The sequence below is a fragment of the Passer domesticus genome, chromosome 7 (assembly GCF_036417665.1).
Source record: "Passer domesticus isolate bPasDom1 chromosome 7, bPasDom1.hap1, whole genome shotgun sequence".
NCBI lineage: Eukaryota > Metazoa > Chordata > Aves > Passeriformes > Passeridae > Passer > Passer domesticus.
Window position 1 is genome coordinate 3,732,394 of NC_087480.1, and position 25,644 is coordinate 3,758,037.

Consider the following 25,644-nt stretch of genomic DNA (forward strand, 5'->3'; position numbering starts at 1 on the left):
CTTTCCAAAGCCTTTCCAAAAATTTGGGTAGTAGTTTTTAAAAAAGTAATTCAGCAGAAAAGTGAACTTCTTTTATCCAGGCATTCAAAGTCTGAAACAGAAGATCAAAATATATTTTGAGATGGATAAATCTCAAATTCCTTTTCTACAGGCAGATTGAAGATGCAGATTGTGTTCTGTTTGCGAGGGTACTTGAGATTTACTGGAATTTTTGTCCCACTACTTACAGCTATTCTTTGCTAAAATGCTAAAAACACATACGCAATTTCACAAAGGCAGTTGGAAAACATTCTGTAATTTTCTATGCAGCAATAGGCATCACTTACACTGTTTAAATTACAATTAATGGTGTTCTATTATTTATTTACATTTTTATTGGAGCAACAAGATAAGTGCAGATGTAGCAGCACTACTAATTCCATGGGATTCACAGATACCCTAATTAAATTATTTTCATACTTTGTTTTCTGCAAGTGAAGTTTGCAGTTGTAGAAGGGGGTGTTTTTATCCTTCTTTCTCCTATTTGTGAACTTGTGATTGTAGCATAAAACACTAAAAAAAATGAGTCTTTAGCTTTGAAGTTATAGTGAATATGTTAAATACATAAACAAGCATATTTAGTTACTTTGCATTATTCATGTAACTGCAAAAAGATTCACTCTGGGCAGACAATTACTGTGTATTAACATCTTGCCTTAGGGCAGTTGAAATGGTTTTTAATGAGGTGTTACCAATCCTGAATATCTTTCACTTGCCACTTGACCCAACAATTTATTTTTTCCTGTACGTGGGACATCTTGACATAAAATACTTTATTACAGGGATTCTGTTAATCAGCTGCTATACTTACATAGAATTTCTATTGGCATAAAAGGTATTTATTAAACTAATTCATATTGTTTTAAGTAAGGATAACTAGTATCTATAGATTGAAATTAATTGGAATTTTCTGAGTGTTCAGACCCAGAGCCTAAAAAGCACACTGCTAAATTAGTATTCAGGTCATGAAAACAGCTAATGAGGCTTCAGACCTATAAAAGTCCACTCAAACAAACAGCTGCCAGTGTTTTAGAGAATATTCTGGTCCTGGCATCTGCTATGACCTGAAGGGCAGAGCAATATGAACTTAACTAAGACAGTATTTCAGATAATTTGAGATCTAGAGACCAGGGCAATAAAGAGAAGAAAAATGGTTCTTCCTCCAGTGTGAGGACACACTTATCCCCTGCTCAGCCAAACAGAAGCAGCGTGAGTGGAAACAGGATTCCCAAAGTTATTTTCTTCAAATAATATGGTCCAGGTGCTTGCACTGCACCAGTGGGACTGCTCATAGCTGTATCTGGTGGATAAAATTATATTTCTGAAAAGCTTTGGTGTGAGGAGGCTGTCAGTGACCACAGTGTGAATTTTGTACAGGAATTGCTCACAGCAGCAGCTCTGATGTGGGAAGAGTCCCTGCCCAGGCACAGCTTGGCATGGACAGAGTTTGCAGCTCTGCTCTGCTCTCGCCTCCACTGCCCGCTCCAGTAACTCCAGTTTGGATCCTGGGCTACAGAGAAACACCAGCACAGAGCTTCTCCCAGGCTGTTCCTGTCCTGATCACAGTTCAGGCATCTTTCTCTCCTGCTCTGCTCTCAGGGATTCCCACAGCACCACAAGCTGGCAGTGACAGTGCAGGGGTGCAGCAATTAGACACCTCAGTCCTTTACAAGCCACCACATGACTGAGTTTGGCCCAGAACCACCTGTCTAGAAAGGGGGAAAACTGACATAGCACAAATTAATTTATAAAGAAATTACAGCTATCAGGACGAAGAGGTTGACCACTGCTTGGTTTGGTGCTGCAGCATATGGTGCACAAATATAATTCATCTTCCTGATTGGGAGGGGATGCAGGGGAAAGGGGAATCTCTCTGGCATAGATGCCCATACAATGCCAGTTACTCTGCTGGAGCCTCTCTCTCCCTGTATATGTAATCTACGTTGAATTAATTTGTAGTTGGCTGAATTTCAAACACATCAGCTTCGTTTTCATGTATGTTGATGGGATTTTCTTTTGGATCTGTTTCTTATGTTAATTAGCCCTCCATTTATGCTACATTGTAATGAGGTTTAGCAACTCTGCATGTGCAAGCCTGCTGGGAAATGGGCTGGATGTGCACAGCTTCAACTTTTGCAGTTGCCTGCTTTTGACATGTTATAGATTTTCCTGTTTCCCAAGTCATGGGCAGTCTTGAGTGGGCCAATCAGTTCTTTGCTAAGTTTTCAGGGGAGAGGTTTTATTTGATTCAATAGAAAGCGTGTTGTATTAACTTGCATTTTAAAGGAATGAGGGGGGATTTTGGTTGGGAGACTTATTGGTTCTTCAGATCTTCAGCAGTGAAGTCAAAAAGAATAAATGGGATGGGTTTGCTGTGGCTTCCAGTCAGGCCTGTACTTGGAAGGGAAATACCAGAGATCTAAAGCAAACTGCTCTATATTTAAGAGATTAATGCAAGAAAATATTAACTGTCTTTCTTTTTAGCAGAATAGAGGCACCAGTTTTTCTGATACAAAGGAATTTCCCCATTAATTGCTTTGCTCATCTGGTCAACACCTGAAAACCACCTGATATATGTTTATACTTATATTTATGATATGTTTATAATCATTGATATTTTTACTGGATGTGCCAGAGTGAGCACAACCTTTTTGGGGCACAGAGTGTTCCTGCACGTCCCTGCAGGAGCTGGTGGCACACTTGGGATATCAGCACATGGATCTGGGATTTTGTGGGCAGAAAGTCTTGCTCTGCCCTTACCCCAGAGGAAGCAGAGCAGGGAGAGCACGGCCAATCCATGCCAAAGCTCAGGGTGATCCTACACCCAAGCTCAGGTGGCACAGCCTGTTTGAAATCTCAGTTAAGCCAGCTCAGCATTGCAGGGAAGACGCTCAGCTGGTTTTCAGTCAGCCAGCCAGGCAGGGCAGAGCAGCCTGTTTGTGCCTGTGGAACACCTCCCACTCACCCACTCCTTAAACAGCAACCTCACCTGAGCTCGGCACTTGAAAGCTTTTTTCTTCAGGAGCCCCAGGCAGGAGCTGTAATTGCCAGGTCATAAGTACCTTCTCTAAAGCAAAACCTTATTTAGTCCTTCTCCCACACAGCACAGCTGTTAATGGTGCAGGATTTACGAGCAATTGTCTATTTTTCCTTTTATAACTACCTCCACTTTCCCTTATAACAGTAGAACTCGATAAGGACAAGTTTCTCTCAAGCAACATTCCCTTTTGAACACAAGAATCTTTCTCTCTCCAAATATATTTGCATAGCAAAAAATACTCCTATTGCCTACTGAAGTACCTTAAAATATTTAGTATTTTTTCTGCCGTGTTGTGGGGAAAAAAAAGTTCATCTAGATGACGTGGTTTACACTGTTCCCATTTTTCAGAAGAAGTTTGCAATAAATATTCATCTTAACCTGAGGCATTGTCGTTAATATTCAAACTCAGGCTTTTCAGCTTTATATTTTAAATAAGTGTTCTGGAAATGTATGAATGGACTCTCATTCTCAACACATCCATGTTCCACATGGAGATTTATTTTTATATGTAGAATTATTGATAGGAAAATTATGAACTTGTGTGTCCAAACCATTTGGTTCATTTAGCCATTATGGTCAAAATTTATTGTGTTGGAACATGCCTAAAACTCTTCTCCTCACTTAAGTGAAATAATCTGTGCAGCACCAAAACCAGAATTTCTGAAAGGTGTTTGTAAGATGTCCTCCCATGTGAGCACTGAGCAGTGCCATTGTGATAAGAATTATATCACGTTTCCTGTTATGTAATCACGAGTGGGGAAATTATGCTTTATATTCTGTTGAGTGTTGCAGGGGGAGGACTGAGCCCGAGCTGCCCCTATAAATAACAAAATCAATACCCAATGTTTATCTGTGCCAGGGTTTGTCTGCTTTACCACAGTGAAAATTGGAGGATGCACAAAGAATGGGCATGGATGAATAATAAGCACTGGCCTTTAATGGGGCATTTTAGGAGGTCGGGTGGTCAATGCAGTAGAAGGATTTGTTGGCTCTGGGAACCCATCCAGCTTCACACTGTGGTCAAATACAAAGATGACTGAAATCCCAGTATTTCCTGAATTTAACCTTTTAGGAAATCAGACCCTCAATCTATAATTGAAGTGCCATTCCTTGGGGAACCCAAACAGCCTCCTTGCCTGAACTGAACTGCGTTCAGCTCTTCTTCAGCTCTGTGGTTCTCGCAGTGTTTTAAGTAAATCAATGTGAAATAGAGAAATTTTTAGTTGAATGAAGTAATTTTTAGAGCAGGAAAGAGAATCTGTACTACTTATAAAGTGGTAAGACTTTCTTAATGTGCACTTTTTGAGCAGAGCTTGCTGCATACTCACCCATGGTCACGAATCTAGAGAAGAGAATGTGAAAAACCCTTTGCAGCCATACATTGCATCAGGAACTGAGGGGAAAAGAACAAAATCAGAATAAGTAGGCATGCCTTTGAGTGAATCTTACCATTAAATCAAACCTGTAAGTACATCATTTTAGTATGCTTAATTGTCTTGCTAAGCTAACACACTAATGACTATTGTCTTCTCATGGAGAAAATCCTGAGCGTGAAGCAAGACTTCAAAGAAGCCACTGCTCTTGGCTTAGACATTTCAAGGCTGGGTGGAAAGTTCTGCACAACCAAATCCCTTACAGTGCCTTATTCACTGCTTGTCTGCCATGTAATCCAACAATCTCTTAACCCCTAACAAAGCCCCAGCTCCTTTGCTGGGTGCACTGGCCTGTTCCCAGCCCTGTCCATACCTGTCTGCCCCAATGGCACAGCCCAAAGGGGCAGGATTGTTCCACCCCTCCCTTTTGGGAGCATTCCTGAACAGATGAGGAGATGCCATGTTTTGAACACAGCAGCCATACAATTGTCCCATGTATTTTCCTTTAAATCACTGTAGCTAGAGATTGGTTTTCCTCATAAGGACAACAATCCCTGGCATGGCACCATGGCAGGGACAGAGACTGGTCTCAGTTAAAGGGGATTTTTGCCAAATTTTTGTAGGACTCTTGATTTCTTTTCCTAAAACAAACCAAACCAAACAAGGCTCCCACTCAGGGAGGGAACACAAGGGTATGTATCTGACAAAAAGCCAGGGCAGTGCACTCCTTTGCCTGTTCACCAGCTGCCAGGGAAGAACACAATTGTCTGAGGACATGAGGGGCACTTCCACTGTCTCAAAATCATAGAATTATATTAATGTGTAAGCTGGATAAGACCCCAAAGATCATCGTGTGGGACTGTTGACCATGTTCCCAGCTGCCACAGCCACGTGTTTTTGGAATCCTTCCAGCAGATGGGAGCAAGCAGTGGCCTCCCACCACCCAGTCTAAGGATCTCCTTGCCTTATTATCCCCAGAATAAATTGAATGCTTGAGCAGCATTCCTAAAAGCACTCCTGAGTGGGCCATGATAGCTGGGTTTCTGAGTGTCAGCTCTAATTTAAGAACCCCCTAATAAACAACCATGGCAAAAAGAGTTGGGTTTTTTAAAAAATAATTTTTAACTTCATTGCAGAGCTGATTAATTGCAGAATTTGGTCTGTAGACATTACTAAGGAAAAGGAGACAAGATCAATATACACAGTATGTACTACACAAATAAAATTGTTTGAAACAGGGTATTTTGCAAGCTACTGAAGGCTGATTAAAAACAGTTTGCCTAATTTACTTTGGCTGCCTTGCAAAGAGATTTTAATTTCATAATCACAAATACTTCATCCAGGGTACTTCTCCCCCCACCGAATTACAGTGGATGAACACACAGAGGAACAGAATTAAAGTTTGGAAAAATTTAAATGCAGCATGTCTTATATTTCCAGTGTTTCTCTTGGCAACCTAAATATTGTTTTAACTTTGTTTTAACTTGTGGTGTGATTATACATTGGCTCACATAGGGGAACTGCAGAGCTCTGCCTGCTGAGCATCATTAAGCACTTTGGTGCTCGGTGGGAGTTTGTTCATTAGGAAGAGTGTGTTATGAATTTTACTCTGTGAGCATCTTTGTCTGTGAGAGGGAGGGAGAACGAGGTAATGAGAAGAAAATACAAGATCAATCATTTAAACATACAAAACAACTAAATATGAATACTTCTGGTTAAAGGAATTAAAGTATTGCCCAGAAGAAAATAAGCATCAACACGAGGGCTATGAAAGAAGTCTCCTGAAACCTGTTGCTACTTCTGTTTGGAAATTTGCATTATTTCCTCAGATTTAATCTCCTTGGCAGAAATCCACCAGTCTGCCATATTTTGCCTTTTGGTTTATAATTTCTTTTTATGCATTATGGTACTTCTTTTTAATCTTGGGACATATAAAGGTATAATTGTATAATATAATTTATTCTAATACTTATCCATACTTATAAATAAACTCTACTTTCAAGAAAGGGAAGTTTTAATTGGTAAAGACTTAAAATAACAAATTTTTTACCCATTTTACAAACTTCAAAATGTTCACAGCTGAGAATAACCTGTCAAAGATTATTACTTAAACCATTTTACACATTAATTCCTTGGTATAAAAGACGATGTGGTCAGAGAGTGGAATGTTGAAATTAGTGAAGAAGGAGGTATTTTGTAGGATATATGAAATGCACTTAATTTTTCAATTCAGCATTTTAAAAATGGACTAATTTTATATTCAGAAGGGCTTCAATCGAAGGTTTTGTAATTCTGTTGGTTTCTCTGGTGTATGTTTCTTTACATCAACATGAGTGTAGAGAAAAGTCAAACCAACCATTTTGCAAATGATTTTCAATGCCAATGCAGTGTTAGACCCACCTGGCATAAGCAACATCCATAAGATTTTCCAACATACTTATTTTAGCTTAATATGTTATTTACATATAGGATGGCATTTTTACCTATGACCATTAAAAACAAAGAAACAAGTATTGAAGAAGGAGAGAAATGTGAACAATGGATAATATCTGTTCCTTTAAATTATGTTTCCAAATATTTTTCCTCTATGAAAGTAGCAAGAGCTTAAGCAACTCCTGCTGTCTTGTTGTTCGACATCCACTACTGCCCATCTGCCTATTGATTGGTAGGAAACTCCAAATGGGAATTTCATCTCATTAATCATGTCACATCACAGGGATTAGGACAAAAAAAATCCTTTATGCTTCACAGCAGCCATCTAATGCCCAGTAAGACAAGTGAACGAATATGATATGGATAGAATATCTTCCCACTAATTAAAGGTCATCTGCTAAAAACTGTGAGTCAGGCTGGCTCAAACATGCTCTGATCTAAGCCTGCACATCCTTTATAAAATGGAAGCAGCAGTAAATATGTATTTCTAATTCAAATGTTAGTAGAGCTGGAGAATAAAACCCATCCATTACGGAGCGCTGCAGTGACAATACTGGCAACAGTGGTTCTCCCTGAGCAGCTCCCTGCAAAACCCAGTGCCATTGATTGTCTCCTGTCCCCCCTCGCGCCACCATCAATATCCATCCAGGGGCACTTCCCCCCACCACGCTCTGTAATCCTCTTACAACAACACCAAAATCCTTCCTGCTCTACTCATAACCCCCATAATCTACATTAGAAGGTACTCAGATTTTTCTAAGCCTGTTTGGTACTGTAACGAGCAGGAAAAAGCAATTAAAATTGCTGATATGTGCCTGAGCAGGTGAGGTGAGGTTCCCTTACAGTGAGGGCACCATGGCAGATGAGAGGGACACACACAGCCTTGGAAGAAAGCCAACTTATTAATGGAATTTGACCATGCAAAACTTGTTGAAATCCCTCTAGAACATCAAACGCCACATTATAATATCTTTACTGAGGTCCTTGCCATTCCCAGGAAATCTTTAATTCCCATTTAAGAGTACGATTTTTTATTTCAGCATTATTTCCCAAAGCCAGATCTGTGGGATGTATTTTGGTTTGCATTTCTGTTTGGCTTTGTCTCTGTGGCGAAAGCGCTCAGCTGTTAAAAGCAGGGCGGTGGGAAAACCCGGACTGGATTCCAGACAGAGTCTGGAATGGAGTCGGCAAAAGAGAAAACCTGGACCAGATTTTGGACAGAGTCTGGAATGGACTTGGCCAAAGGGAAAATCGGGACCGGATACAGACTGGTGTCTGGAATGGACTCAGCAATAGGGAAAACCCAGACTGGATCTAGGCCAGAGTCTGGAATGGAGTCAGTAAAAGGGAAAACATGGACCAGATTATGGCCAGTCTGGAATGGACTTGGCAAAAGGGAAAACCCAAACCAGATCCAGGCTGCAGTCTGGAATGGAGTCAGTAAAAGGGAAAACCTGGACAACAGTCTGGCCAGAGTCTGGAATGGACTTGGCAAAAGGGAAAACCTGGACCGGGTTTTGGATGGGGTTGGCAAAAGGGAAAACCTGGACTGGATTTCCCCTGGAGTCTGGAATGGAATCAGTGAAAGGGAAAACGCGGATCGGATTTCCCCTGGAGTCTGGAATGGAGTCAGTGAAAGGGAAAACCCGGATCGGATTTCCCCTGGAGTCAGGAATGGACTCTGCAAAAGGGAAAACCCAGACTGGATTTCCCCTCTATTCCGGAATGGAGTTAGTAAAAGGGAAAACCCAGAACGGTTTTCCCCTAGAGTCCAGAATGGAGTCGGCAAAAGGGAAACCCCTTTTGAGATTGCAGTTGTCTTGCACCATTTTTATTTTTTTTTTTATCCTTCTAATGAATTATTCAATCTCAGAGCATTTTCTGGATGTGAGATATTATTCCGCAATTCTTACCACCATTAGTTTTACATGACTTCCCCAGAAAGATCTGAATTTTTCCATTGACATCTATACTTAGAGGAAGTTTACAGTGAAGCCAAATGAAATGAGAAATAAAAATATCTGTATTTCTGATACTGTCAAATCTCTAGGCAGAAAGCAAGGGATAAAGACAAATATCTGATGAGTGGCTGTATTCCTCTGCTGAGTCCATTTAAATATGTTTTACTTCTTTTTTTTTTTTTTTTTATTATTCTCCCCAGACTTGCCTCTTGTCCCAGTCTATAAACCATTCTCTGACTGTCCTCTTATCTGACCTGGTTTGCATCCAGATGAGTATTTCCAAGCCCTCACCTGATACCAGCCCTATTTTATTTTAATCAAGCTCCACCCCATTCTCTTTCTCAAACTGCAGCTCAGTTTATCCCTTAAATTCCTGCTTCCCCTTTCCATTCACAGCTGATCTTTCTGTATTTAATCCTGGTTCCCTTCCCATTCAGGCCCACTTTTCCCAGATTACCCCATCGAGGGTTTGCTGACCCTCCCTGTTATTCTGTTTTCTCCCTTCTGCATTTGCAGCAGCTCAGGTGCCCTCTCCATTCAGAAACCCTTTCTATTAGGAGCAGGGTCACTGATCCCAAAGGAGATCTAGGCTTTTCCCTTAAAGCTCCATCCACTCTCCCCAGAGCATCTAAGAGCAGGATTACACCTGGGATTATTCATAGATGTCAGCTTTTCAAGGACTTTCTGAGCATGAATAAGAATGTGCATGAAAAAAAAAAAATCCTATAATTTAATTTTAAGCTGTTTAGGGTGACAGGTGTAGAGTTACATGTCCCAGAACTGGCTCAGAACAAGCTGTGGTGTCAGTTCAGCACTCAGAGAATTACTCAGGCTGTTTGCAGGAGCTGCTGAGCACCTTCAGGTGTTCAGACAGGGCTGGGTGATGTGGCTGGAGAACTGGAATGTGACCCCAGAGCAGGGACCAGCCTGTGCCTCTCCCCTGCTGGCGTCTCACCCCTGCTGCTCCTCACAACTGAGCCCAACAGGTTCCTGACACAGAAGGTCTTTGCAGAGTTCTGTGTAATGCAGCTACATATCCTTGCAGGCTTTGAATCTTGATCTTATAAAGCTGTCAATATTATTCACTTCTTGTGCAGTGACAGGCAATCACCTCAAACCTGACAAATATTGAGTAATCTACTCAACCTTTTGGCATTCAGAGGGAAGCTGACAAATCTTTCTTCTTGGCTATCTTGTTTGTAACAACTTTTTTGACCAAAGAACAGCACTTTTTCTTCAGACAGCAGAAATCTCCATCCCAAACTTCCTGACATTCAGCAAGCAAGTCATCTGTGTGCAGGAGCCCACACAGTGTAAAAGCAGCATAATTCCCATTTCTTCCTTCAAACAATTATTTTAAATTCATCTTACAGTGAGGGAACAGGCTTAAAATAGGCTCCATACTTGAACACTATTTCCAGCATTCAGCAAAGCAGATTTCAGTGAATTGTGAGGCATTTCTGTTACCTGGTGCCAAACCCAACTGCTTTGATGTTTTCATGAAAACATCCTGAATCTGCCCAGCAGGATAAGGAAACCACATCTTACATGTTGCTTACACTCTCATTCATTCCTTGCTGAAAAGACAGTGTTCTGAAAGCTTTTAAACTATTCCCTTTCCTAACTTAAGCATTGCAGTGTTTGTAACCTTTCTATCCAGTTTCTGGGGATGCTCTGGTGGTCCATGGCAGAGGCTGGACCCTGGCAGTCCCCTCTCGTTTAAATTATGGGAGAATCCAGAGAAGAGAGATGTTAATGAGGAGGGAATGATCTCTCCAGACACGTTCGTAGCACATATTGATTTCTAGCATGTCATGGCAAGCAAAAGTTTAACAACCATAATTTTATGAAAATGACAATTGAACAGCACATCTGGTGAGAATTCATTTATGCTTTTTACATTTTTAACAACCTGGCTATTTTTACTCTCCTCATCCTCTCAAAGGGAGCACAATGTAATGAAGCATGGAGCTGGAACTAGGCCACACCTCAGCTGGAAAATGTCAAATTCTATTATGCCATCCTCAAAAGCATAAATCATAGCTGCACATTTTTAAAGGTATAAATGAGGGAGGGAACACCATAAAACATTGATTTGAACTCATGCAATGTATTTATAGTACAGAATGGTAGAGTATGGGATTTTATTTATGTAATGTAGAAATATACCAAACATTTTAAAGTTGAAATCTATAGCTTCTCTCTGCTGAGAAATCCCTTTGCACACTGAACTTTCTTACATTTAATTTTTTCTGGTTGTCAGCTAACAAACTAACCTGCTCAATGATCCTTGTCAATTAAAGTCCTTATAATTTTAATAATTTTAATTGTTTTAAGTTTAAAGAAATACTTGACTAATATAATATCCAGGAGCCCATATTTCATTTTTTAAAATATTAAATTGTACCTTTCATGCATTGTTTCCCATGTTTCATTGCTTAAATTATGTATGGGGAGGAAGCAGGGATGAGGCTTGGCCACAGCCCTGTCCCCAGTCACCCCAAATGTGTGCCTGCATTATTTCTCCTTATGTCCTTTATCCAGAGGGATCTTGTGCAGCTGGACTTTGAGGGTTTATTTCTGACTGAGTCTGGGATCAGTGGATCAGGATCTTTCCCAATGAACATTTCTGTTCTCCAGTGTGTCTGTGATACAGAAATGCAAACGTGGAACCTTGCAGTGGTGCAGCCTGTGCTGCTCTGCCTGTGGGCATTTATTCCCTGTTCCTGGCTCACTGCAGCCAATTTTCTGTGCTTTAGGAGACATTAAACTGTCAGAGGAGCAGAGGTGATCATCTCTGCTTTGACCAACACTGCTGCCATGGTGAATCAGACTGAATCCTGGAATCAGACATTTAAATGCAGATTACAAAGTGGAGGACAGGTTGAGGATACTCCTGAGCCCGTTTTGCTGAGGACTTGCATTCCAGAATCTCACACCTGCTGGTGCTTCCCGTGTCACATTGCTGGAGGCCATCCAAGCAGTGACAGGGGTTTCTGTTGTCACACTGATTCATTCATCTGGAATTCCTAATCCTGGATCTGAAGGTGAAGGCAGTGCAGGCTGTTTGCTCAGAACTGTCTCAGGTCACCCTTGGATGGGATGGGGCAGGAGGGAAAAGTGAATTTTCTCTACTCAGTGATACACACATCAACCTGTATAAATACATAAACCACCTGATCTTTTCATTTTCTTCACTGAGTAGACCATGCAGTTTTTTATTACTTTTAGGAGAAAGCTCTTGATCCTGACATTGCTGATGCCATTTAACTTCATTTTGTATCATTTGTTACCAGCTTATATCTTCACACTGCTCTTGAGCAGTAGATATTTCAGTGTTGAACATTTGAAATCTTATCTACCATTCTGTTCTGACTGATTTAATCTCCTTGGCTTTAAATTGTCTGTCTGAAATCACTGCAGAATGGATCAAGAGGGGAACACTCAGCTCATTTAGAAGGAGGTTAAGAAGCTATTCTTGAGTTATTCTTAAGAGTTCTTAACCTATTCTTAAAATTTTAAGGAGCTTTTCTTAGACTGAAGTGTTGCAAGGAGTAAGTTGAAGATTTAAAGGTGATAAGATAGTTTAAGAATATTATGGTTTGTCATGTACAGCCTCAGCAGGGATTTCTTTCCCTTCCTGACACTTCAGTCTGAGCAACAGAGCCCTGTGTCACAGACACTCTGGAAAGCAGGTGATGAATCACAGCAGCTTTAAAAAAAATGATGAGGAATTTCAAGGAAAAAAAAGTAAAAACAGAAGTCAGGGCATGAGCAAGCTGGAAGGGGAGGCTGTTCCCTGGCAGCAGGAACTGGGCAAAGGGCAGACAACACCCAGTGCAGTCAGTAAAGGGTTAATGCTCAGTGGCTCTGCTCAGCCCTGGGTAGACACGTTCTCACTGATTTCCAGCCTTCCTCTCTAACACTTAGCTTAGAACTCAGCAGAAACCGGGTTTTTCAGTGTTTGAGTAGACATTTGGCAACTTGTGAAGTGTCAGATGAGCACTGGTGAATCTGAGAACTGGGGTGAGCGTTTGTGTCAGGGAAGGGAAAAATCTTCACAGCAGAAAGCACCCTCTAACCTGAGAGTGGAGCTACCTGAATTAAAGGAACTTCAGTCTGTTCCACTTACATTGAAAGCCAAACCCTGCACTGCTGACACTTTACAACTATTGAAATCTGGTTTAAGGGACTGGCTGCGCACTGGAGACTAAGTCAGTATAAACTGAAGGTGGTGAAGGTTTAAACTGGAGCCTAAATAGAATTTACCATGGGAGATTATGGCTGAAAATCCCATTTGAAGTGGCAGCAAGACAGAGAGAGCAGCCTGTAGGATTCAGGAAAGCAGGATTCCTGCTGGGGTGTCCTGTCCAACATCAAGGCTGAGGAAGTCAAGGCAATGAGGGTTCTCCTGCCTTGGTTCCTGGGGTGCAGTCCCAAAGAAATGCCCAAAGGTCCCAGTGTTCAGCCTTCCTGATTTTTTCTAACCCCCCTGGGACATGGTCCATTCTCTATGGATTCTCATCTACATGAAAAAACCCTTCATAAATCTAAAACATAATTCACTGGACTATTGTTAGGGAATTTTAGATTTATCATCACTCCTACTAATCCCATTTAATCTATTAATTTACCCTCTGTTAATTTATCACAGCTTTCTGGGCTGGCTGGGTTTTTTTTTCCCTGCTCATCTGCGAGGTGTTGGATGCTGACAGTGACGGAAACCTCACAGGAAGCATTGACAAGGTCTGAAAAATAATTCTGGAGCCCTTGTGTTGCTAAGGAAGTTTCATCAGTAGAACCAACGATTTGAGATTGTTTTCTCAGCAGTGCATGAGATAAATGAGAACTATTTCCAGATTCAGTAATTTTGAAATCTGAAGGAACGATCTTATCAGTTTGCTGGCCACCCTGAGCAGAATGCATCAAAAAAGATTAATAGGGAACAGGGATACCTGTTTTCTTTCAAAGCAAAAAAGCCCCGAGAAAATATTTTATGGAGCTGTTTTTACCTTCTTTATTTTGCATTAAATATAAAATCTATATGTTTTGTATGACTAGCTTTTCATTCCACACTGCTGGGATAAGCAAATTGGTAAATGAAAAGAAAAACAGGTGAAATTCGTTACATTAGAAAATAAGCCTTTCTACGAGGTCTGAATAGTTAATGTGGTATCTTCCAGAATTTTCCCAGTGGGTAAAGGAATCTCTCAGGAAAAGTTTGTTTACACACTTTAACCTAAGATGCAACTGTATGAAGACGGAAATTTTCTTTTCCATCAGCTACAAAAATTTGACTGTTTTGAAATCCACCATCCTCAGGTGTATGACAGAAAATGTTAAGACTAATAAAGACAAATAATGCGACTGCAAGAGCTGATGTCCAAATACAAACAAAGAACAACTTGTTTTTGTTGAGTCCCTTCCCTACGTACAGCAAACCCTGGCTACTTTAATAAATATGAAATATTTCACTTCCACAGGAGCAGGACTGGGCCCAAGAGTGGCAGGTGATCTATTCCTGTGGCTGCAGCATTCCTGAGCCATCCGAGGGGAATCCATGACACAAATCTGTGTAGCTCAATTTAATGTGCCTGGTTAAACGAGCACAAACATTCCTAAGCAGTGAAATGCTGCACACAGACATTTGTGTCACAGTATCCCTGCTCAGGATATATTTGGAAGGTAATTGGAGGGGATGAAACCTTTTAAAGGGATCATTAGAATGCGTAGAATACTTTTGAAACAAGCAAAAGAAAAATCTGCTTTTTTCTAAAGTTAAAGTGAACTACTTCCAAACAAAAGAATATTCTTGTAATGATAGTGGTTGAGTGATGAAAACTGCATTTCAGTTAAGAATCTATTATTTTATTACAATTATAATCCTTAATTTTTACTTCAAATCTTGCGTGTACAATACTATGAGTGATAATCCTATTTTAACAGCAATTAATCTGGTGCTAATTTACCACTGAGCAAATTTCAAAGTGCATTTGACTGAGTTACAAATAAAACCTCTCCACGTTCAAAGTATTTTGATTTTACTACGTGCATCTGATTTGGGAGATTTCTGGTGGTTTCTTTTGCCAATAAAAATAGATAACTTCTATTTTTGAGCTCTAGGTGTCTAATTCTCAGACAGGGCCATGAACCTGAACATATTTCCAAGGTCTGAGCTTCCAGGCCCTCCAGCCCCTGCCCAGCTGGTGTCAGTCAGCAGAACCTCCCTGCTCAGCTGGCCTCCTGCAAGAGCTCTCTTAGGCTTTCAGGCAATTCCCTTTTCTGAAGTTTTGATTTTCCTTTGCCTTTTCTCACCTCTCTGGAGCAGTTTCAGACTATCAATCCATGAAGGCCTGAGTTATTTTGGGGGACAGCTCATTTGTAACTGACTTTTTTTTTTTGTTTTTCTCCTGGGGCAACATGAGGTAGGTTGGAAGTGTTGGTTTGCTTTTATACAGAGGAGTTAATCTGATCAAAGTGCTCCAAATGTGCTCTGTGCAAACAAATTCCTATAAATCTCAAAGCTGGATTTAATCTGTGTTCTCCTTCAGCTTTTTTTCTACTCCTGTAGTGAAGGTGTCTTTTTGTCATGTGTGTTTCTGTCATGAGCTACCTAATTCTGTTTTTAAATGGATGTATTTTATTTCACATAAATGAACTTGGTGTACAAATTCTCACCTATATACTGGTCCACAGCAGCCTAAATAGAAAGATTCAGATAATTGAGATGACAGTGGATGGCTGTTTCCTCTCTTTGATTGCAAAAGAAATGTCCAGCTCTTGGCCAGCACGTCCTGGTGGCTCCTTCCCACGCAGGAGCTGTGTGTGTGAGTGTGTGCACGTGTGTGTGTGTGTGTGTGTATTTTGGAATCAGTCACGTTCCTCAGGCCCTCAGAGCACATCCTGTTATGAGGAAACAACAATTCAATTGTGTCTTGGTGCAACAATACACAATTTTGGAAAAGTTTCAGTGACAGTCACCAATGGATTATCAGGCAATGCTTCCCTGAAAGCATCACAGCTCGGCCAGGGGATTTGGGGGTTTTGATAAAAATGGAGAACTCTGCCCATTTTGTTACACTCTTTTAGAATGTAAAAGAAAGAATTTTACTTTTCACAGAATCCCAGAATGGTTTGGGTTGGAAGGAGCTGAAAGCTGATCTCATCCCACCCCTGCCATGGCAGGGACACCTTCCCCTGTCCCAGGTGCTCCCAGCCCTGTCCAGCCTGGCCTGGGACACTTCCAGGGATCCAGGGGCAGCCACAGCTGCTCTGGGCACCCTGTGCCGGGGCCTCACCAACAATAAACTTAACTTTAGGTGAGGTTTAACTGCTCTGCCCTAAGGCTGTGGCACCCCTTTATTTTCTGAGTGTGCAGAGTTTGTTCTTAAGGGTGCATCTCGGGACACAGATACATTTCTAACTAGTCTCTTTTATTTCTCTTCCCAATCCTATCTTTTCATTATTTTTTGGGGGGGGTTGGGTGGGGGTGGCGTGTCACCAGGTTCCCTTTTTTTTTTGTCAGGTATTGTTATATAAAGAAAAATTAATGTAAGGTAAAAAGTAGATGCCTTTAAAAAGATACCAATAAATCATTCAAAGTCTGTCAGTTTTCTGCACAGGCTGCTAGGAGAATAGATTTCATGGATCTACATACAACAGAGATTTTCTATATTGCTGAAGTTTTCTTATCTGGCAGAGCTTTGCATCATTTGGAAGCAGCCCCAGCCGTGGGAAGACTCCACTGATTTCTCTCAAGGAGTGCTTTGGTTGTGGGGGAGTCCATGTATAACTTCTCTATAAGTGTTTCTGGATGTATATTTTGAGCCACAAAGCCTAAGAATACAGCATAGAATGTGACAATGCAGAATATAGAAAGAAGTTGCTGATTACCATTGGTATTTTGAGACTCCTCGTTTCAGGAGGATGCCAAAAGCAAACTGCAGCACTCAGATCCAACTGCATTATTCCTCATGGCAGTATAAAATAGTGAGACAATTTCAGAAACTAGATTAAGAATCATAGTTTTTCTTGCTGCATAAAATTGCTGAAATTGTATAGAAATCAGTATTGTGGATCACAAGATAATGTAAAAACTCCAAGCTCTTTTTTTTTTTCACTTTGTCTATTTAAGCTACTGGGCAAGTTGTTACATGAATAAATTTATTTTCTTCCTCTGAAACTCTATAATATTAAATGCTGTGTTGTTGGCATAAAGTATAAGTTGATCAGACAGACAAAGATTATTATTCTGACAACTGTATACACAAGGGTATCATTGTACATTGAATTTCAGTGTGTAATATGGTATAAATCTTCATGAGAGACTCAACTTTTATTGGCTGCACAGAAGGTGCTTTTCCTTATTAAATATGGGAGATGGTCCCAGGGGGATTTTCTAAAAAATATCTTTATCCATTTTTTTCCCAGCCAGTCTCTGTGCCCTGGGAGGCTCCTGGATTCAGCGGGGTGAGGAATTCTCCCTGGAATGCCTGGATGGAGACACAGCCGTGCTTGGAATGTTTTACCTCAGCAGAACCCACACAAGCCTCACCTTTCCGTTCCCTAAACTCTGTCTGGAGCCTGTAGGACACAAAAATTCACCCTAATTCAGTGCAAAGTTACCAGTGAAACCCTAAAATCCCTCTGGATCTGCACTCCTGTCATTCCTGCCATCCTCTCTTTCCACCTGCTGAGGATTTTGGGGACAGCCACAGACCCTCTTTCACTCCTGCACAAAATGAGACTTGCATTAAAGGGCAAAGAGTGAGAGACCCTCTTGTGGAATTTAAACAGCATCCATCATTTTCCTGGCCAGTGCAGGGACATCAGCTTTTATTGGCTGTGAGTAATTAGGAGATTTCATCAACTGTCCATCCAGAGGGTTCCCCCAGCCTCCTAAACCAGCAAACCAGAAAGACATCCCTTTCCCCATCTCTGGATGAGAATCAGGTGGATCTCTCCTGTGAGGGTCTCTGTGTCCCCACCCTATTTAGGGATTCATACATGGCCCTATCCCACAGAATGGCTGAGGTTTGGGGGATGAAGGCAGAGCTCAGACCTGGGCTGTGCACCCTTTCTTTAAATCAGACAAAATCAGGGCTCAAACTTGCCAAATTTCCCTTCTTTGCTATGAAAAGTTGTTAATGTGACATTTCAGACCTTATTAGAGTCTATATTAAAACTTGGCATTACTAATTTTTTTACAATTTATAGCATCAAAGTCTTCCCAGCTGTCCAAAATTATTTCATCCTGGTATTTTCTGTTACGACTTTACAGTTTGATGCACTCAGACTATACCAGCACTTTTTATACCAGTACCAACTATAAAGTTTATATGCATCGCCTTTATGGCATAAGTAAGGACTATGAAATGTTGCTTTCTGCTACTGATTTGTGCATTATTATGTTGAGAGAAAGCAACAGCTGTAAGGACAAAATAACACTTATTTCAGCACCCAGGGGAACATGAAATCGCATATATTGTTTTTAAAATTAGCTATCACATGTAAAGTTGGTTGTATATAGCTAAATAATAAAAGTAAGTGCATTTTTAGGTGCTCTTCAAATGAGGTCACAGTGCTGATGAAGTTCTCAGTATTTCTCTGATTTTATGAGATTCCAGGGGCAGTGATGAGATGTGTGGCACACAGGTACAAGTGGCCAATTTAAAAATGCCCTAAATATAACTTGATGGGCTAATCACATTTACAGTCCACAAAATGTGCATGAATGCATATTGATGTGAGAAAAAACACACCCAGTGAGGAAATAATAAACTATTGGAGTGAATCTGTATTATTCACTGCTAATTTTAATTAAGACTCAGTCTTAATTCTCATGTACACAAAAGGAAAGATGTATTTTGGTACAGAGCTACCACAGCCTCATTTTGCACTCTTTTCTTCAGTTAGAAGTGGGTAAATGTTGTTTTAAAAGCAGAGCTGTTTAGGAGTGGCCTGTGGGTCTCCATCCTGTGCCTGGATGTCACAAACCCCACAGGAGGGCTCAGGGCACACATCTCCTGCAAACTCTGCTCCCCAGGGGAAGGACAGCACAAGCCATGAGGAATAAGGGGGAACAGTTCTTTCTCAAACACTGATCCAACTGGAACACTTCAGAACTCTGATCCAGGAGGAGAAATGATCTCTGGGGCTGCTCTCCTCCAGGGCTCAGAGCTCAGAGCAAAGCTCCTGAGTTATTAGCTGGGCAGTTTAGCATTTATCTTCTGAAGTCACTGCCAAAGGCATACAGGCAGAATAAAGAATAACACCACATTGATAAATATGCATCATTTCCCCCTGCCTTCCACAAGAATTGTATAAAATGGAAAGGCATAATTGGACTCTTAGTAAATATAATAGGTCAGAATTTATTTCAGGGTGGGTTTATCTTTTTTTTTTTTCCAGATTGGATCTTTTTAACATCAGATTTCAACCTGCTGTGAGTGACTCTTGGGTCTGATTTACAAATATTTCAGATGGAGAATGTCACATGGAAACAAAATAAATGCTTCCTTGGCTGTGGTTTTTTGGTGATGAGAATTTATCTGACTGGGGTGGGGAGAAGCAGGAGAGGAACTGAGCTGAGCTTGCTGAAGGAATGAGTTTGTCACCTTGAGAGTCTGGGATCTCCATTGGCCACCTGGTGGGAGGGGGAGTCCCCAAAGTTCTCCTGTCCCTCCCATCCCTCTCCTGTCCCCTGTCCCACCTCAGTGGTGTGGCTTTGGTTCATTCTTGTGGCAGATCTCCAGCCTGAGAGAGAGACTGGGACAGGAAGGGATGGCAGAGTCACTGAGTGCAGCCATCCCATCTCCAGCTGCATTTCAGATGGCAAAGGAATTCACAATTAAATGTTACTTCCAGTTTATCATTTCGTGATCCCATTTTTCTCTCAGGGGCAGGAGATCTGAGATGCAAATTGGATCTGCATTATTGTTTTTGTCTCTGAGGGAGCATCTTTATGGCACACCCAGCTCTGACAGAGGCATGGTGAGAGCTGGCAGGTCTTTTCTGCCTCCCACCATACACCTCATCGTGGTGTTGTGCCTTCATTTCACCCTTTTGATGATAAAGAACACTAAAACCAGAACTGAGAACGCCTTAAAATCTTTTCAGCTCACAGTGTGATAAACTACAGTCAAACAAGAGAAATTACTAAATGTTTTTGCTAATTAGGAGATGATTTGCCAAATATCTTAACTATTTTAAAATTTTATTTTATTTTCCAAAAGCAAGTAAGAAATGGCTTAAAGTAAGTAGTAAGAACTACTGGCTACTGTTCAGAAAGACTTAATGGAATGACCTGTGGTGGTTGCACTGAAATAAAACATAAAAACAGAGATAGCAGAAGGCAAGAATGGCCAGACTGTGCTGAACAAAAAGGTGTCAAGCCCAGGCCCCCCACAAGAATATTCCAAGGCACATTCAAGTGCCATAAAAGCCATGTAACCCTGTGCCTACAACTCCATAAGGACATCTATGAGGATGTCACAAGCCAAAGGTTGTATGTGTGTGTTTAATCACCCTAGACAGTTTAATCTTGATTAATTTAGCTGTTCCTTATGCAGGTTATGCTGTACAGCCTCAAAAGCTTAGAATTAAAAGTACATTTTTCTAATGCTAAATGATACTTGATTTGCAGCCCTTAATTTGTCCTTGTAGATTAACATAATGTTTCATTGCACCACTGTAGAGTTACAAATATTTTATGATAATTTTAATTGTCTATTTTTTTAATTCTCTGGCAATAAACCCTCCAAAAACCTTATTCCCATGCTTTTGCCTTCACTCCCATTTCACACATGGTCACTGACATGGTGGCAGAAGTCTTTGAGTGGGAGGTGGGAACAAATGACTTCCTGAGACCTCATCACCCTGAATTATTCCATCATCAATACAATCTAGAGTCAACAATTTCCTTCAGTGCCAAGCAGAATTACAAACACCTAAACCTGTTTTTAACGAAGAAGCAGAACCTACCACGGATTTTCTGCACAGAAAACACTTGTGAATTTTCATCGGAGCATCCCTCTCCCTGGAAGCAGCTCTCTAGCACAGCAAGCAGGACTCTGAGCACCCTGTGCTCCATTTCAGCAGCTGCAGGCTGGTGGCCAGGCAGTGTTTGTGGTTTGGTGGCACTGGGAAAACCTGGAATGAGTGTCTGGTGTCCTTTCCCCACAAAAGGACATCAGGCTGGTTGTCTTTCTGTTTTTCTGCCCTACCTGGTGGAAGGTGCTGATGTGATTTGGGAAATGAGTAGGTGGTACAGCATGGTTACAGGTTTTATGTCAGAGGCTGAACATCTGCAGACAAAATAAAAAATTTTATTTGCCTCCCTCTGGCCTTGTATAGTTCCAATAGACAACTGGGCCAGGGTTTTAATGTTGCCAAATGTATGGCTGTGAGGATGCTCCTGGGACAGCCAGTGGACAGCTCAAACCAGCTCAGACACCCTGATATTCCTGGAGCCACTCTGGGGACACAAGCAGGGGATGGTGGCTCTGTCCAGCCTGAGGATGAAGGCTGAGCTGGGGCACAGAGGGTGCAGAGCACTCTTGGGTTTTCTGCCCTGCCACAGGGAATTCTCCCAGAGCAGTGCCAGGAGCTGTGGGGACTTGCACTGTTCTGGAAAATGGAAAATGTCAGGGCAGGCCCTGCAGGTCAAATGTCTGGGGAGAAAACCCTGACCCCTTCTCTGCCCTCAGAATGAAGAAAAGCAGGATTAAAAGCAAAATATCTTCTATGGTGCTTCTAAATATCCAGCAGCAGTTTATCACAGGATTAAAATCTATAAGAAATAAGTACCAAATGGTGCAAACTTCAGCTACGCTGCCCTATTCAGGAGGGAATATTTTCAAAAAACTCCTCAAACTTCCAAAATTGGCATCACTAAAGAAAAAGTACCCATGTATTTGTATATTCAGGAAAATGACTCCTGAAGGAAGTCTTCCCAAAATTACTTCTGGCTCTGTGTAATTCAGGGAGATAGATGCATATGCCCATGAATTGTTTAAATGAAGAAATGTCTTTTATTCCTGTATAGCAGATGCACAAAGGGAATGGGAATGTTTTATAACTTAGGCTTTTAAATAATAAATAAATGCTGACATTCTCAGCTGAGACATCTTGATTTTTGTGTATTGTGTAATACTGAAGTGTGCAAATATTTTTTTAGAAAGAATTATTTTTCCCTTTTTAAAAAGAATGTGAAACCTCAAGAATATGATAAAACATCACAGTTGGTTTCTAAATGCTTTGCATCTTAATATGGTTGAAGTTAAGGCAGTAAGTAATTTCTGAGTTTTTCCCTTGAGCCACGTAGTTCTTTTCATATGTAATTATTCTCTGAGTGCATTAGATAATGCTATGGTTCCCACAGCTGTATACACATCTATAAATCATTAATGAGGCAGTTAACTGAAACAAAACTATAAAAGATTTGCATTACCCGGCAGAACCCAGCCTTAATTGACTTCCAGTTATTTACAATTAATTTTTCCATTTGGAATAATGATTGCAAGCAACTTAGGGTTTTTTATTACTGAGGAATTAGATGCTGACTATTCATCAAAAGTTTTTACAGAGAGGCTGTGTCAGTGGACAGCAATGAGCTGGAGGCAATCTGATTTTTACACGCACATACTCTCCCCCACACTGGCCCAGGGGATGGGGTATGTGCCGTAAAATGCAGACAGGAGCCAGCACAAACTTTTTTTGTCCTTTTTATCACATACCTAAGCTAAACTACAATTAATTCCTTCTCTTTATAGCATCCAGCTGAAAGGAATAGGATGAATAGAGCTGGCTGCAGTTCCACACAGAATAAACTGCATGAATGAAGAGTAAATATTTATTTCTATCTTGCAAGACTGTAAGATAGACACTGGGGAATAAACAATGCAGAGGCTGTCGAGTAAATATTATTCCATTATGCCATTTAAAAATTACTTTTATAGAGAGATAGAGCACAGAGTAAACCCTCATGAAGTTGTCATTGTTTGAGCAAGGCCCAGGGCTGGGGCTGTGTGTCAGAGCCTGGACAGACACACGGAAGGGATCAGCTCTCTGTGCCATGTGAGCACAGCTCTGGCTGACACTAATGGGCTGGGGAAGGGATGTCACCTTCAAATTCCTAATAAAACTTCAGTCAGAAATCACCAGGCCCATTTGCAGCAGCTGATGTTATCTTCCTCACCCCCCAGCCTTCCCTTTCCAGAACAGGGCAGTGGAGATTCCTGCTTGGGAAGCACACTGGGAAATGAGTAAATCTCAGGTACTGGGGTGCACTACACTGCCTCCTTGGAAATCAATCTTTCCCTGAGACTGAGCAAATGATCCTGTAGTGATTTCCCCTTGCTATCCTTTGGGTACAAAACGCACACAATAAACATTTGGGTTGTTGTCTGTTCTCCCCCTCAGCTGCCGCTGCCATGCTGAGCAAGTTGAATGTCCTGCTTTATTTTCCTGTTTAAAATAAATAATTTTGCTGTCCTTTGGCTAACATTTGAGACTCTCCACTCGTGCCAGCTGCCTGGGCTGCCCTGAGCCAGGCACTGCAGGTGGAAGCAGCCCTGAACACAGGGAGGGCACGGGGAGCTTTGATTTCTGTGCACGCGGTTTAAACAGCCACTGGTGAATGTGGGGGAGTTTAATTCTGAGTGATGGCAAAGCAAGAGGCTGCTCCCTGCCTTATCAATAGGTGCCAGCAAGAGGCCACTGGAATTGATCTAGGAAATGACAACCCAACGCTGGTAACCTTGAAAACCCTGCAATCTCCTGCTGGAGTCATTTCTCCCAGGTTCTGTCTGCTGGGCTGTGCTGCAAAGTGTAATGGAAAGTGAGGTGACAGCCTGGCCATGGGTCATTCAGCCTGTCAGGAACTCCAGCCCTGGAAATTGGTCCTGCCTCCTCACCAGCCCATGAACCTCACAGACACCTCACCTACTCCTGCTGCACTGGTACTGCATCAGTTTAGCTGGAAAAGCACTTCCATGTGTGAAGGCTGAGAGGTTTTTCCTTTGGAAATCAGGCTGGTACCAGATGAGGAAACAATATTATTATTATTTTAATTAAGATATCAGTCCTGTCAACACACAACATTGGCAATTGCATTTCAAATAGCTGTGCCTTGACAAATTGTACAGTACAATTTAGACAGTTTTTGCTGTGTCCATGATCCTTCTTACTAGGCTTGTCCTGGAGTGGGAAAAGCTCTATTTGTAAACTCAGAACTGCAGTGACTCTTTGTGCACAGAGGTGATACTGCTGACATAGATTTTTTTCCAATGGATCCAAAGTATCAAACTTATCAACCCCCTATCCTGAACAGTCTGTACTGCCTGTCTTCAAGCAGCAAAAAAAGAAATACTCTGTCTTGGGAGTTTGCTTTGAGGAAGCCAAAACCAACTTAAATGAAAACAAAACTTTCATTTGGTGAAAATTTCTGCTAATTTCAAAAAACCTGATAACTATAAAAACCATGCAATTTACTTACCAGCTTCCAGAAAGTAGGGGTCCTAGTCCTGCAGGGTTTCTCATCCCAGTGGCAGAATTCTCACTTCCCTGTGTCTCCTTTCAGCTGGGTTTGGTTTGGTGTAAGAGTCAGCACCTGTGAATCCAGGCTGTGGATTAAACATAATTGCTTTTATCCTTTCCTTGTATGCTTTCTTCTTTTTTTCCTCCCAAGTTAGTATGAGCAGAACATAACATACCAAAAAAAATAAAGAATTACAGTCAGGATGTGAGGAATTATAATTTTTTTCCTTTGGAATGGAATTTCAATATTCAGCTATAAGAAAAAAGCCATGAAAAGAATCAGAGCTTTTTCCACCGCTTTGCACATTGTAAAGTCATTTCAACATTGTAATATAGGTGTCAAACTTTACTAAATCAGCTGTCAAATGCTACCAAACACTTACTTTGCACAGGTGTAAACGATCACATAAATGCAAAGCACTGATCTGACACCAAAAATCTGTGTGTACCATTTCTGTCTTCAGCAGCTTTACAGAACTATCAAGAAAAAGTCCAATAGGGAGTTTATTCCTTGGTATTGAAGCATTTTTGGTCTGTTTTCTTACTTTTAGGGATGTGGTTTCCCCCTCTGCTCCAGCTGACACCAAGGAAGAGAATGCAACAATTTGCACGGAATAGCTTTGGACTGATCTACAAAAAACAATATTATGTTTCATAATAATGTTCCAAATGTTAAAGAGTTTTCCTGCCAAAACCTCTCTTCTGTAAGTGTCCAGCATCATCAACTGATGGCACACAGCTCAGGGAATAAACGCTTTCAGCTAATGGCAGGAATTGTCAGGGGACACACAAAACAGGTATTTGTCCCTGACACAGAATGAAACACAGGATTACAGTTAAATACCAAATCCTACCAGCACTGGAGTGAATTAAGGTTTATTTTTCTGTTAATTCTTTTCTCTCTTTTTAGCTAATTCATTTTGCTTCACTTAATGCCAGTGGTTTTTCCTGTTTGGCCAGTTTGGTGGATGGGGGGACAATCCATTTTAGGCATGTAGTGCTGGGTAACAATCTAAAGCTTCAGGCAAAGCCCAGATCCCAAAGGAGCACCCTGCACCCCACCTCTCCAAAGGCAGGGCAGGGTGACCACAAACCCCTCCCTGCCCCTCCTGCAGCACAGCCCAGGGGTGCCCTGGACCATCCACGTGCTGCTGGGACATTCAGGTGCCTCGTGCAGAGCATTTAAATCATGCTGTGCACAGCAAAAACTCTTGATAACCTTAATGTCAGGGGGGTTGGACTGCAGCATTTATTGTGAGGG

General features: G+C 41.3%; 2 long non-coding RNA genes across 3 annotated transcripts in view; one reads left to right on the forward strand and one right to left on the reverse strand.

The window, feature by feature from the left end:
• Positions 1-19,721, forward strand: part of LOC135304249 (uncharacterized) — a 121,453-nt gene extending 101,732 nt beyond the window's left edge. Inside the window, exons 2-3 of one of the 2 annotated variants that reach the window (XR_010365684.1) lie at positions 17,277-17,690; positions 19,257-19,721. This is a non-coding gene — a long non-coding RNA (uncharacterized LOC135304249). Of the gene's footprint in view, positions 1-17,276; positions 19,224-19,256 lie in introns of those variants that run through there. The other variant, XR_010365685.1, reaches the window with a different exon arrangement.
• On the reverse strand, positions 120-25,335 carry LOC135304250 (uncharacterized). Its single transcript, XR_010365686.1, has 3 exons — positions 24,343-25,335; positions 4,408-4,472; positions 120-1,748 (listed from the first exon to the last, which is right to left on the reverse strand). It is a non-coding gene; the product is annotated as an uncharacterized LOC135304250 (long non-coding RNA).
• Between the last annotated feature and the right edge of the window lie 309 nt (positions 25,336-25,644).